The sequence below is a fragment of the Hevea brasiliensis genome, chromosome 6, assembly GCF_030052815.1.
Source record: "Hevea brasiliensis isolate MT/VB/25A 57/8 chromosome 6, ASM3005281v1, whole genome shotgun sequence".
In the NCBI taxonomy this organism is placed as follows: domain Eukaryota; kingdom Viridiplantae; phylum Streptophyta; class Magnoliopsida; order Malpighiales; family Euphorbiaceae; genus Hevea; species Hevea brasiliensis.
In genome coordinates this window covers 33,167,934-33,183,163 of record NC_079498.1, presented here as the reverse complement: position 1 = coordinate 33,183,163, position 15,230 = coordinate 33,167,934, and the positions used below count along the sequence as shown (strand labels likewise).

Genomic DNA, 15,230 nt, shown 5'->3' with positions numbered 1-15,230 from the left:
ATAGTCCTTTCTAGTGGCACTATTTAGTTTTCTATAATCAATACACATACGCCAACCAGTGACCATCCTAATGGGGATTAGCTCATTGTTTTCATTTTTTGTGACAGTTGTCCTACCTTTTTTAGGCACTATGTGTATCAGACTAACCCATTTACTATTAGAGATTATGTATATTATACCTGCATCTAATAGTTTCAAAATTTCCTTTTTAACTACCTTTTTCATGTTAAGGTTCAGTCTCCTTTAATGTTCAATGGTAGGATTACTATTTTCTTCCATAGGTATTCTATGCATACAAATGGAAGGGCTAATCCCTTGAAGATCTTCTATTGAATACCCTATAGTTTTACTATGGGTCCTAAGCTTTCTTAAAAGTTTTTCCTCTTCTGCGCTAATTAGGCTAGCATTTATTATAACTGGATAATTGGAGTTTAAGTCTAAAATTGCATACCTTAGACTAGAAGGAAGAGGTTCCAGTTTTACCTATTTCTTAGCTTTTTGTGATTCACCCTTGGATTATGACTCCTTTAGCTCTTTCACTTGTAGTGCTTAAGCTAGGTGGGCTAGCTTCCAAAGATCGTTCATAGGCTGTAATTTCTTTATTGTCATTGTCCATCGTGTTGCTATGCACTATGCATACTTCAAGAGGATCTTCAGGATATCTCTTTTGGAATTCCTCTTCAACTAGCTTATCTATTATGTCAACCCTCAAGCATTCATCAAGAGCAGATTTGTGTTTCATTGTTCTGAACAGGTTGAATTCTACTTCCTCTTCTCCTACATTAAGAGTTAATCACCCATTTTTTATGTCTATGATAACTCTGGCAATTATTAAGAAAGGCCTTCCCAATATAATAGGAATATGAACATCTTCTTCCATCTCTAGGATAACAAAGTCAATAAAATTTGCTTACTTTGATGGAGATGTGCTCTAAGATGCCAATTAGGTACTTACAAACCTGTCCACCAATTGTAATGAGATGGTTGTTAGTCTAAGCTCTCCAACATTTAGCTTTTAACATATTGACGGGGACATCAAACTCACAGTACCACCAAGATCATAGAGGGCCTTGTCTATATTCATATTGCCGATGAGCCAAGGTTTAGAAAAGCTTCCAGGGTCCTTGAGTTTTAGAGCCAGCTTGTTTTGCAAGATGGCGCTGCATTTCTCTGTTAAAGCAACAGTCTCATAATCCTTTAGCTTTCTCTTTGTGGAAAGGATTTCCTTTAAGAACTTTGCATAAGATGGCATTTGAGATAGTGTTTCTGTAAAAGGAATGTTAATATAAAGTTTCTATAAAACTTTTAAAAACTTTTCAAGCTGCTAGTCCAACTTGGCTTTTTAGAATCTTTGAGGAATAGGTAGAGGGGGCTGGTATGGTTCAGGTAACTTCTTTTTCTTATTCTCCTTCTCTTCCTTGTCCTTTTTAGTTTTCTTCCCTTCCTCTTTTGTTTAGTTATCAAAATTATCAGAAGTTTTCTCTATTGGTTTTTGTTTTTCTTCTGGTGTTTGATCTTGCAAGATTCTATCACTCCTCAAAGAAACTACTTTATAGTGCTTCTTAGGGTTCATTTCCAATTGACTCAGTAGTTTACCTATGGCTTTGCTTGAAGAACTAGCTTGTGAGGCAATTTGGTTTTCAAGCATCTTATTATGGGTAGCCAACTAGTCCATTCTAAAAGCTAATTGCTTTATTATTTCATTCTATTGTTGTTGCATTGTCAAGAAGCTTTCCATCATGGATTTCATGGTCAACTTAGATTCTAGCTATTAAGGTTGAGGAGGTGGGGGTGGTGGCTATACTAAGTTCTGTCCTCTATTCTAAAAATTAAGTGGTATTGGTGGTCTATATCCCTGCTGCTTGTTTATGGGTTGATTCTGTTGATTCTGCGAATTAGACCATATGAAGTAGGAGTGGTTCCTCCATCCAGGGTTGCAAGTGTTTGAATATGGATTATTAATCTGCCTTTGGTTGAATTTTGCTCTATTATTCACATAGTTCATTTATTCTATGGAAGGTTCATCGTAATTACTACATTTTGAAGTTATGTGGCCTCTTCCTCAGTTATCGCAGTGTTGGTTGCTTGATCCTACTGCATTGGCTTGCATCTTGTCAAGTCTCCCTGTTAACTAGTCAAACTGAGCACTAATCATACTTAGGGCATCCAACTCTAGGATCCCTGTTGTCCTGCTCATATCTCCCCTTGTTTGACCACTCGAAATTGTGATAAGTAACCCTCTCCAGGAGTTTTAGAGCTTCAGTGACTGTCTTTTCCATGAGTTCTCCTCCTACTGCTGAATTAACTGTACTCCTTGTAGATGGTAGTAGTCCATTATAGAAGTTCTGAACTAAAAGCTAATCTTTTATGCCATGGTGTGGACATTCTCTTTGTAGGTCTTTGCATCTCTCCCATGCGTCATAGAGTGATTCTCCTTCCCTCTACTAAAAGTGTTTAGTTCTATTATCAGTTTTACAGTCTTTGTAGGTGGGAAATACCTTACTAAGAAGGCTTGTGAAAGATCCTCCTAGGTGGTGAATGTTTTAGTCGGTTGAGAAAGTAGCCACTTTCTTGCCTCATCTCTGAGAGAGAATGGGAATGCTCTGAGTCTAATAGCTTGATCAGAGACCCTATTCATCTTAAAGGTGTTGCACAAAGCAAGAAAGCACTGAAGATGATAATGTGAATCCTCCATAGGTGAACCTCCAAACTGAGTTTGTGGATAATCATCTGGAGCCATGCCAGTTTGAGTTCAAAATTATTGGCATGCATTGTGGGCCTAGTAACATTAGATTGAAATCCTTGGATAGTTAGGGCTCTATAATCCCTCAAGCATCTTGGCCTGTTATTGTTGTTGGCCATGACTGGAGTTTCAAAAACTGTAGGTTTTGGTTCTTAATGTCTCCTTCCTCTTTTAATGGCTCTTAGAGTTTTGTCTATTTTAGGATCCAATTCAAGCAATTCTTCTTTAGGCTTGGTTTTGGTCATAAACTGAGCAAAGTACCTGAAAAAGAAATAAAAAGTAAAACTGAATTAAAGAGATAAAATAACAAAAATAAATATCTAAATTAGCCAAATTGCTTATTGCTTAATGTTACAAAAATTCCCTAGCAACGACACTAAAAACTTATTTGCTAGCTTACAACCCAATAAGTGCACGGATCACAAATAAGTAACACAGTAGTGAGTAGAGTATCATTTCCATGAGAAATTTATAAGCGTAAGTACTAAGCTAGACAGAATTTTGACTGTTTAAACTATCAAAGTTGTGGAGAGATGTATTCTAAACTGCTGCTATGAATACTGAGAATTAAAGGAAGATAAAGTTGTGAATTTAATTTAGAAATATATGAACCAAATAATTCAAGAAATGAGATTTCACACTTTAACCTTATTATGGATTTGACCTTGCCTATTTAATAGTGTTGAGGATTGTTACTTTGATAGAAATTAATTCAAAAATATCCTAGGTCCTCTCTCAAGGCACCTAAGGTGTATTTTAATTAACCTAAACCCTACTTTCATGGTGATTAATCTTAATTAAAACCCTTTAAGCTCTTTGATTAATTATGAGACTCCATAAAGGATTTCAGCTGATCTCTAGGTAAGATTTTCTAAGTTCAAAATTTTGATTTCTAATACTAATCTTTACCTTTAGTTCTTCAACTAGTATCTTATATCATGACTAAGTGGATACCAATACATAGCATGCATTAAGAACACAGAAGATTGAATCAAAGAACAAAACTCAAATCCATTAAATAAACTCAGTATGTATCCATAACATAAATTAAGAGTGCTAGTCTCCTAATTCTAGAATTAAAGAAACTACTTACCCATGGTGAGTTTAACAAACATACTATAATCAAAATAAAAGAACATAAAGTGATTTGAAGAAATAAAATAAAAGAATCCATAATAAAGATTCTGCAGCTTTAAACTTTTGGGACTTCAGCTGAGAGCCCTTCTCCTTGATACTGATGCAAATTCTCTTCAAACAGCTTGGAAAACTAGGGTTTGCAACTAAAGCTAATTCTAACTTAAAAGACTTCTTGGAAAAAGGTCCACCTTCTTGTTTCGGTCTTCTGGTATTTATATTAGGTGCCTCAGAGTCATCCCAAGAGCCTTAAAAATCTATTCAGAGCGAGTGGAAAGGAATCAGAGTCATAACAGAAGTCTGCCTACTACAAAGTACACGGTCCATGTGGCACTACACGGCCTGTGGCCGTGTAAGTTTTTGGATAAAAATGAGCTTCATTTAGGTGGGAGACAGCAAGTTATATATGGGTGATAAAGTTTACATGGGTCATAGTACACGGCCCGTGTACTGTCACCTCTCTTTAGCTTTCCATGTTTTGGTTTCTAGAGACTTACACGAGGGCATGTGAGGTACATGGGGTACGTTACACGGCCTGTGTACTATGGCTTCTTCATGTTTTCTTCAGTTCTCGTTGGCTAAAAGGTTACACGAGTCAGGGTTCATGCTTACATGACCCGTGTAATATTATGCAACAACTTTTCATGCTTTTCCTGCTTTCCAAACTTGTTTAATCTACTCCTATGTCTTGGGCTTCTTTTAAAACTCTTGAAAATATATAGAAAATATGAAATTAAGCAGAGATTGACCAAATTAACAAAAACTAATGAAACTCAGTAAAATACATACAATTAACTATCTAAATCCTATGAAATGTAGTGCAATAGTGCCTTAAAATATCTATATGTTACAAGTGTATCATGTACTTATGGTGCATTTAAAGAAATGAATGAAATTACTGATAATGAGAAACTAATGCAATTCTTAATGGGACTGAATAACTCATATGATCATATGAAGAATCAATTGTTACTCACAAATCCTTTTCCATATGTTTTTAAGGCTTGCTCAATGATGCTTCATTTTGAAAAGTAAGAGAGGTTAATACTCTTGTGATAAAAGTGACAGAGAATTCTATGGCAATGATGACTAAAGATCAGAGTTTCAAGAAAGAAAATGTGAACAAATCCTAGTACAAGAAGAAAAATACTGGCAAGAAAGAGGATAGGTACTATGGATACTGCAAAGCCCTGGGTCATGTCAAGGAGTCTTACTTTAAATTAATTGGCTATCCAGATTGTTACAAGCCAAAGAAGGGAACACATTTTGCAAATATTATTACTTAATCTATTGATAATGATTCTATCAACATTGATATACCTGTTACTTCCATTAATAAGGAAGATCTAACTGCTACCATTACTACAATAATTCAACTGGACTTAAGTAAAATGATGAAAGGCAAAAATGTTCAAGAAGTAGGATATGTTGAGTATTCTAGTTTTACAAGTAATAGTTGGCTTAATGCTTTAGTTTCTACAAGTCCTTGTAGTAAGGTGGATTGGATTATAAACAGTGGGGTTACATCTCACATGTTTTCCATTAAAACTCTTATTTATGATCCCAAACCTATACCATCTACAAGTCCAATATTTTTGCCAGATGGTACAATAAAATTTGTTAAATATATTGGAAAAGTTCATGTGCAGCTAACTCTTACCCTTCATAATGTCTTGTATATACCTGGTTTCAAACATAATCTCTTATATGTCCCTCAGTTTGTTAAAGATTCACATATTTCTATTACCTTTTATTTTGATCATTGTGTTTTGCAGGATTACTACACTAAAAAGTTAACTAGTAAGGGGCAGTTGGATAAAGAACTATATAAACTAAGTTCTAGTTCATTTTTTGCACTAAATTTGAAAAATAAACATGTATTACCATATATAAATAGTTTCCATTTAGATTCTAGACTTTGTAATGCTACTGATTCTGTACACGTTAATAAAATTAGTCCTTCTTTATGGCATTCAAGGTTTTGGCATGCATCTATATCTAAACTCAAACACATACCGCATATTCACTGCTTAGAACCAAGCACTACATGTGAAATATATCCATTAGCCAAACAACATAGACTTCTCTTACTTATGATTATATTTGCTAGTCTTGTCATTTTCCATCTGATGGATATGGGCACTCATGATGGGTCTGTAGCCCAAGCCCATGATTGCAATAAGACAAGGCCCATTACTTTATTCACCAAGCCTTATGCACATAAACTTATCTTTAAGCAGTTTTTGACAAAAATTGAAAACTCCTAATGGAGTAGTTTTCAGCAACTAAGAGATGTATTGTAGTGGCGCACACACACACACACACACATATATATTTGATTGATTAGAAACTTGAAGAAGGTTACGGTTCTCAAGTGCATGTTCTAGTGAAGGCAAAGGATAAAGTAAAATTGGTATTTTTACTTAAAGCAAAACTAAAGCAGGAGCAAGAAAAGAACCAAAGGGCTCTTAGTGCATTATTGTGCTTTAATCTTTCTCAAACTATTTCTGAGGAAATCACTACAAGTCTAGGTAATATTTAGACTGTGAGTTTCATATATGATTCAATATTATATATTGTGATCATGTTAAGACCATGTCATACAAGGATGGTTTTATGGGATTAATATGCATGGATGATGACTATCAGCATATGTATAGATTGTTTTCTTGATTCTTAGCTTGTTTAATTTCCTACATTGGTATCAAAGCCTGGTTACTTATTATTCATGGTCATAATATGATGTTTAATCTAAAATATGAATGCTAGAATGATGTAATGGCATCTCTTTTTTTTTTTCATTTCTAGATTTTTTTATGAATATTATTAAGTTGCATATTTTGAGCCATTGTATCTTTTAATGATTTTATCTGATGAACATAAATAATATACCAAATGAAACTAGAGTTTATAAGCTTTCTATAGGTATATAGTTTGCTTTATTTGGATAACAAACAACCAAGATATAGGCTTGCACAGTTTGTTAAAAATCATTCAAATTTTGGAATTTTTCTGAGCCTAAGTGAGGTAGAAGAAGACCTTTTAGGACTAGTTTTAGTGTTAGATTAGGGTTGCTTGTCTTCAAAGTCACATTAGTGCCAAGTTTTCATGAAAAGAACTATCTCAAAATGTTTACAGTACTAGAAAACCCCCTACCAGAAAAATTTTTATCATCAGAATTCTCTAGGAGGGCAGCGCATGGCATGCATGCGCTACCATTGGCATGTTGGGAAGAGAAGGGTCACGTGCAGTGCATGTGATCCACCAATAGACCCAGCGCGCCTAACCATGCATGCTAGACCGAAGCGCTGAGACAGCCCTAGTCCAACTAGCTAATTTTCTTTTAAATTAAAATAAAAAAAGGAAAAATCAAATAAAATTATTTTTAAATGGATTTTTTCATTGGAAAAATTCCTGTAAAGTCCAAAAATTATTTAAAAAATATTAGTGACATAAAAATATTTTGGGCATTGTTTTTTTTATAATTTATTTGAAAAATAATTAAATATTATTTTAAAATTAATAAAAATTCGAGAAAAAGTCCAATTTTTTTTATGATTTATGTCGCCTGAAATATTTATTATCTGTTAAAAGTAATTTAAAAGATTTTTTAATTTATTTTTGAATCTTATTTTTAGTTTTTTTTTTCCATTTTTTTCTCAAAAAATGGTGCTAATGGTAAGGGCTCCTCGCATTACTCTCGACAGAGGGTTAGGGAAGATGAGATGATTAGAGAGCTAGTCATACTTGAAATAGATCTTAAGCATACTTCTCATGAGATTGATCGTTTGGTACATCACATAATTACTGTGAATAAAAGAAAGCAAGGGATTATTTGGGAAGGAGGTCTTTTACTTGATTACAAGAGATATGGGGCATTAAGGTCAGCAGTGCCTAAACGGAATACTAGATTCTACTTGGGTATTGATGAATGGGTCTTATAGACATTTGGTGATGGATTTTGTCAAGGAAAATGCGAAATGGGTTGCTTTGAAGACTGCAAGTCTTTCATTAGGTCTATCTAGACGAGATAAATTCAGGAAACCCTTAACTCAAACAATGCTTCCTAAAGCAGAGACAATGCTTCCTAAAGTAGACTGTGAACCTGGTAAAAACTATCAAGAAGCTCTTAAAAATTCTTTGCTTGTGACTAAGGTCTTTTTTAGGCGTTAGGGAAACTTTTAGTAGTTTCCATTTTCTTTGATGTTTTCAATGTTAAGTTTTTTGGTTGATTTCTTGGTTGTGAAATGTTAAACAATATTTTTTTCATGATAATAAATACAGTGTTATTTTATTTTCATGTATATTATTCTTTATGTTATTGTTCATTATTTTTTCTTCTTTCTTTTATTTAATTATTTATTTATTATTAAATAATTAAATATAAATTAAGGGGAAAATACAATAAATTTATTAAAAGAATAAATTTATTAAATCTTAAATTATAAATAATTTAAGAATTGAATAAAATACAATACATTTATTAAAAGAATAAATTTGTTAGATGTTAAAGTATAAGTAATTTAAGATTTGTTAATACAATAAATTTATTAAAAGAATAAATTTATTAAATTTTAAATTATAGTAATTTAAGAATTAAAAATTACATAATTAATTATGTTAATTTTTATAATACACTAGGACTTTAGAGGATGACTAGGAATATAGTTAACTTTTGATTGTAAGCCTAATGTAGAATAATTATTAACATAATTAATTAGTGTCAAAATAGTTTTATATATGAGATTAGGTACTAATTAATGTGCATAAATTGTCCACTCCCACTTTTTAAGTGATGAGATGGCATCAGTTGCAAAAAATATTGTCGCCGAGCTGAACAAGGGTGAGAAGCTTAATGGTGACAATTATGAAATTTGGAGTATGAAAATCAAGTATGTGCTTGAGGAACAAGATGTAACATCCTCACTTTAGCTAGTCCGTACATTTGACTGTTCCGGTGACTAATGTCTGTCCGGACAGTCAGGATGTCTAGAACTACACTTAAATGATGGTGAGGAGACATAAAATGATGAAATAAATGAAAAGAAAATACAATAAAAATTAAAAGAAAATAAAAGAGATAAAATGTAATTAGGTTAAACAAGCCGGAACCGTAGCGATGGGTGACCGCACCGGGAAGTTACGGCGAAGACAGTTGCCGATCCCTAGACTGCGGAAAACGCCGAGAAATATTTTTGGGACTTAATTAAAAGTCTATTGAGGTATAATTGACATTGAAAATGTCAAAGAAAATTTAGTAAATTGGTACAAACAAAAAAAAAATTTAAGAAATCGGCGGATCAGGGATTAAATCGATATTACTGAAAAGTTCGAATATGACTCGAAAAGGGGTATTTTGGTTATTTGACACCTGGAGTTGACTTTTGACCTAAATGTCCATTAAAAATAAGTAGTATTAAATTTTGAAAATCACATGAAAAATGAAATTATGTATAAAATATAATTAGGGAAAAATAAGAGGTGATATATGGAAATATTGAAACTTGATTTATTTAATTGATTAAATAAATGATTAGTGGGGGATATAAGGCCATTAGAGGACAGATTGCTCCACTAAGTGTCTTCTTCTTCCTCATATCTTCCCTTAGCCGAATTCAATTCCTCCCTAAAACCACCATGGCCATTTCATGCAAGAGCTCCATCTTCTCATTTTCAAGCCATGATTCTTATAACTCACTTCATTAAAGTTGATCACCACACTTTGGTAAGGATATTGGTAGCAAAAAGAAAGAGATTTGGTGAGGTTTTAGCAAGCTCAAAAAAAAAGGTAAGTGTCCATTTCTTCTTCCTTGCTTAATTAAACTTTTAATTAATGTTAGGATGAGTTGAATGGTCGAGAAATTGAAGAATTAGAAGTGTATTTGATGGACTTCAATTTTGGTAGCAATGGAAGTTAAAGGTGTTTGATTTATTTTTACATGTAATTGATGGGAATTAATGTTAATTAAGGTAATTAGATGTGCTAGTAAATTAACTTCATGTGTATGTTGAGATTGAGCATTTGAATTTGGGTTTTGAAAGAAGTATTGAAGACTTTGGGAAATTGTCCAATTCGACAGCCTTGATGAAGTTAGAAGATTGATATTGCCATTAATTTAAATGTTGAATTATGGTATTGATGCATTAGTGGAAGGGTATTACATGTTGCTTGTTGAATTTACATGTACTAGCAATTTGTTCCATGTGTATTATGTTGACTTTGATCATTGGAATTAAGGTTTTGTATTGGATATTGAGGACTTGTGTAAACTGGCAGAAATTGACCAATTTGAGGTTTGATGAATGGCATTAAAATGCTATGAATGCAGAATTGTAATATGGGAGATGGTGAAATTCAATTAGAAGTGTAAATGTGTATGTAAGTTGAGTAATTCTTGAGGGCAGTATGTAATTTGAGCTATAACCTAAATTGTGTAACCCTAATTGGTATGAAGCCAATTAGAGGTAAATTTAGACATATAATGGACCAACTTTTATGTAGAAACCTTGCCAAAATTCTGCCTAAAAGTGATCAATAATTTGACCTAATACGGAATTGGCAATTTGTAAACCCAGAATTTAACCATATGAACAGTATTCAATCAATTGGCCATATCTCACTGTAGATAGGTCCAAATGCCCTAAAATTTATACCATTAGCAAGCTTAGAGATAGGGCTACAACTTTTATGAAGACACTAAAGCCCAGAAATATCATTAACCAAGTCAATTTGCTTGCCCAAGTTGGGTTACAAAATTTGTCCAGAATCGAAATTAACCAAAATTTGCAATACAAAGGTAATTTGTCCAGCTTTGATAAAATAACCATAACTTGGTCCAGAAAACTCCAAATGACATGAAGTTAGTGCCAAAATTTCAATAAGACATAGACCTATAGTATTGCTCTTTTGACTAGAACCCAAAAATTAAGAGAACTAGGTCATTTAGCTACGTTAAGATAGCATATCAAATCTGAAAAATTACAATAAAATGCAATGAGTCTAGAAATGGAATTGGCAACAAATGCCAACATATGTGAAATATAAAATGTGACATATTGTGATATTAGAATCAATTTACCTATTGTGTATGAAAAGTTAACATTTTGAGTTGACTAGCAAATTGATTAGTAATCAATAAAAATTAAATACAAAGAATTATACATTAAAATTTATAACATGCCTTAGTATACCTAGTATGATTGGTTTGAATAGTTTGGCATGCCATTAGGGTTTTGATAGCAGTACTGCATATATGGCTTCACGCCATTCTGTGTTTTATGGCTTATTATGCCAATCTGTGATATAACAGCCTGTGGCTGATCTGATTATGATGATATGCTTGACCTTGTGCCCTATGACTTATATGGCTTATTAGCCATTATGCATACCGAGAGACACATTATGACTGATGGTGTAATGGCCCGAAGAACTTGGTACCCAATGCCAATTTACCCGTTTATCCAGTCCGGTCAGTTGTCTAGGTCACTTGGGGAAACTAAATTAAGTCTAAATAAATTATTATCAAATAAAGACATAAAAAGTAATAAATTCATTACTTTATTAAAAATTACTGAAATATTAGTCTGTAAGAGATATTAGCATCAAAACTGCATAAACAATCATTTTACTTTATTTTAGTTTATTTTTATTTTATATTTGCACCACTAAGCAGTATTGCTTAGCACATCGCTTTTGCTACGCGTAGGTACTAGAGAAACAGTTGAGGAGCCCAGCAGACCTAAGACCGGGTGATTTGTCAGATCTGCTCAGAGTCCAGAGTCACCTACACACAGTGCATTTATGTTAGGATATTAAGTGTAGTATGCATTTTGTATTTTGTAGCAGACATGGGCTTTAACATGTGTATTGTAAATTTATGTAATTTAAAGTCAATGTAATTATCTGTATATTTTGTAATTAAATAAAATTTGAGTAGTTCTTTATGTATTTGAGATTATTATGGTATGAATAAAATTGTGGAAGTAATGTGAATGAAATATTGAGATTATGATAAACTGTTAAGACTTCTGAGAAATTTTAAGATTGTGTTGAGATAAATTGAGTTTGAGAATTTGAGTATTATATTGAAATTGTTTTTGACAGGTGTAGAAGAATTGTTTGTCCAAATTACAGTCAGCACTCTGCCGGATTTTCTATCAAAATTGCACAAACTCATATTTATTAAAGTTTTAAATTATAACCAAAACTAATATGAATTTCTTACAAAGGCTATTTGAATTACTAAAATGAGTACTTAGAAAATATAATAAGATAAGATACGGTGCTCCAGTACTCCGTGTGGCACGCCTTGCTTGACTACACTATAGACGAGTGAGGGGTGTTACACAAGAAGTTCTAGAAGTCCTCAACCAAGTCATGGAAGGATCATGAAGCATACAATGCCTGGAAAAGGAAAAACTCTACTGCACACACCATGTTGCTCAGCAGCATGGATAATGACATAATGAGAGAGTTCAATAAATAAAATCTTGCTAAAGACATGTGGTTCACATTGAAGGAGAAATTTGGAGGCATATCGATTGCTAAGCTCAAGGCTCTTACCATAAAATTTGACACGTATAAGAAGCATCCTACACATAACTTGAAAAAACACTTTAGGGTCATGACTAATATGGTTAATGAGCTAAAGGATACATGTCATGTTCTGACGGATGAACATTAACTCTAAGCAGTGATATGCTCTTTGCCAAATAACTGGGAGCATATGAAGATGCATTTGACCCATAATGTCAATATCAAGACTTTAGAAAATGCTATGCGCCACCTCGAGCTAGAAGAGGAATGCCTCCGATTTTACAAGCTAAGTACAAATGTGTACATGGCTGGATCTAGTTTTCAAGGAGGCAAAAGGCGTAAACATAAGAATCAGGGTCAGAACTAGCATAGAAAGGGCAAAGGAAAAGCCAACAAGAAACCAAAATTTATAAAAGAAAAAGGTCCTTTCAAGAAGCAGAAGAATAAGAACATTGCAAAAGTGAAATTATTCAACTGTGGTAACAAGGGACATTTTGGTCGTGATTGTATCAAGCCTAAAAAGGTAAACGGCCTTTTAGCACTTAAAAGTGTAATTAATGCTTGTAGTTCTATTTTACTAACCAAATCTAATCCCTTATGGACCATAGACTCAGGTGCCACTAACCATGTAGCGAAGGATAAAGATACCTTTATGGACTTCCAACGACTCCCAGACGAGGCATGATGGATTTTTATCAGGAATAACTCCAAAGTGGAGGTGAAGGATAATGGCACATGCAAGCTTATTATGCGTGGGGGGCCAACCCTAATCCTACATGATGTTCTTTGTGCTCCTCAAATTTTCATAATTTATTTTCTATTCTTGTTTGGTCTTTCTATTAGATTTCATGAATTTGGTGTAAAATTATTTTTAAATTAGGTTTTTATGGTTTTGGATATTTTCTGGATGATTTTATTGTGTTGGATGTTATGAATGATTCCAGTAATATTTGTTTTTCTTTATTTACATCTTCTGGTGAGTTTATAAATGATGTAAATGTTTGATATGCTAGACGTAGCCACATAGGTCAACAACGTATGCAAAGATTAGTCAAAGAGGGCTTACTAGGTAATATTAGTAAGATAGACTTGTCTACTTGTGAATATTGCCTGATTGGGAAAACATATAGAAAGCTATTTGGAAAAGGAACTAGAGCTAAATTTCCATTGCAATTAATTCATTCTGATATATGTGGTCTAATGAACGTAAGAGCTTGGCATGGGGCTAATTATTTCATTACTTTTATAAATGACTTTACTTAGTTTGGTTATTTTTATTTGATATCTCATAATTTAAAGCTTTAAGTTTTTCACTAAATTTTTTAATTTAGTGGAGAATTAATTAAATAGAAAAGTAAAGGCTTTAAGAATTAATTGAGGACAAGAGTATTTATTTGATCAATTCAAGGAATTATGTGATGAAAGGGGAATAATACGACAGTTGACTATTCCTGGTACACCATAGCAAAATGGTGTTGTAGAAAGATGTAATAGAACCCTATTAGAAATGGTTAGGTCAATGATGGCTCAAGCTAATTTACCAATCACCTATTGGGGTGATGCATTATTAACTACCACTTTTGTACTTATTCGAATGCCTACCAAGTCAGTTACTTCTATACCATATGAATTATGGACAACATGTAAACTAGACTTAGATATTATGAAACCTTTGGGTTGTGCTGCATTTGCTCACAATTCTTCTAAAAAATTTGGAAAATTAGGTCCAAGAGGGAAGAAGTGTATCTTCATAAGATACTCAAAACAAACAAAAGGATATGTGTTCATTGGTAAGCAAGATAATGGAAGTATAATTGAATTTGAATCATGAGATGTTACTCTTTTAGAAAATGATTTTCCATGATAGGGTGAGATAGGACAAGACTTATCTTTGTTTGAACTCACGATAAGGATGCTTCCAGTATAAAAATTCAAATGGATACACTTTTGAATGGGAGCAGCATAAATATCAACGAAAATGTTCAGATTCATCATTGCACCTAAAAGTGGATCCAATATTGATGCCTAGTCTGAATGGGAGTAACATATCTATTGACGAGTTGATGAATCAATCTCAACCCCAATGAACGAATCATCCAAGGGTTCCCTATCATCGTTTTGACATCGAAAGGGAGTAGTTTATAGTTACTCCTAATAAAGAAGAGCCAAGAAATGTTAATAAGGCTATTTCATACTTAGTTAAGGAAAAATGGATTAAAGTAATGGAGGAAGAGATGGAATCTATGAAATCTAACAAAGTTTGGGAATTAGTTGATTTACCTTTAAGACACAAAATAATTGGGAATAGTGGGTTCTTAAAATAAAATGTTATAAGGCTGATGGCAATATCGAGAGATACAAAGCTCACCTAATGGCTAAGGGATATACACAATAGGAAGGAATAGATTATGAGAAAACTTTTTTACCTGTCGTGAGGTTCACCACGATAAGATTAATTTTGGCAATGGTGACCAACCTAGGTCTTGAACTACTTCAAATGGATATGAAGACTACTTTTCTCAATGAAGAATTAGAAGAGAAAATCTATATGGAACACCCCTTATAGGTCTTGTTAAAAAAGGCCAAGAGCATAAAATGTGCAAACTTTTAAAGTTGATTTATGGCCTAAAATAGTCTTCAAGGCAATGGTGTATTAGGTTTCATAATGCAATCATGTTATATGATTTTAATATGATCAATGAAGACCATTGCGTGTATATTAAAAGATCTAAGGACAAATATGTAATATTATCATTGTATATAGATGACATACTAATAGTTGGAAAGGATATAGAGTATGTTAAGACCATCAAAGGA

General features: G+C 33.0%; 1 non-coding gene across 1 annotated transcript; it reads left to right on the top strand.

Annotated features, from left to right (window-relative positions):
• The first annotated feature begins 2,367 nt into the window (after positions 1–2,367).
• On the top strand, positions 2,368–2,473 carry LOC131181272 (small nucleolar RNA R71). The gene has a single exon (XR_009149898.1). It is a non-coding gene; the product is annotated as a small nucleolar RNA R71 (small nucleolar RNA).
• The last annotated feature ends 12,757 nt before the right edge of the window (positions 2,474–15,230 follow it).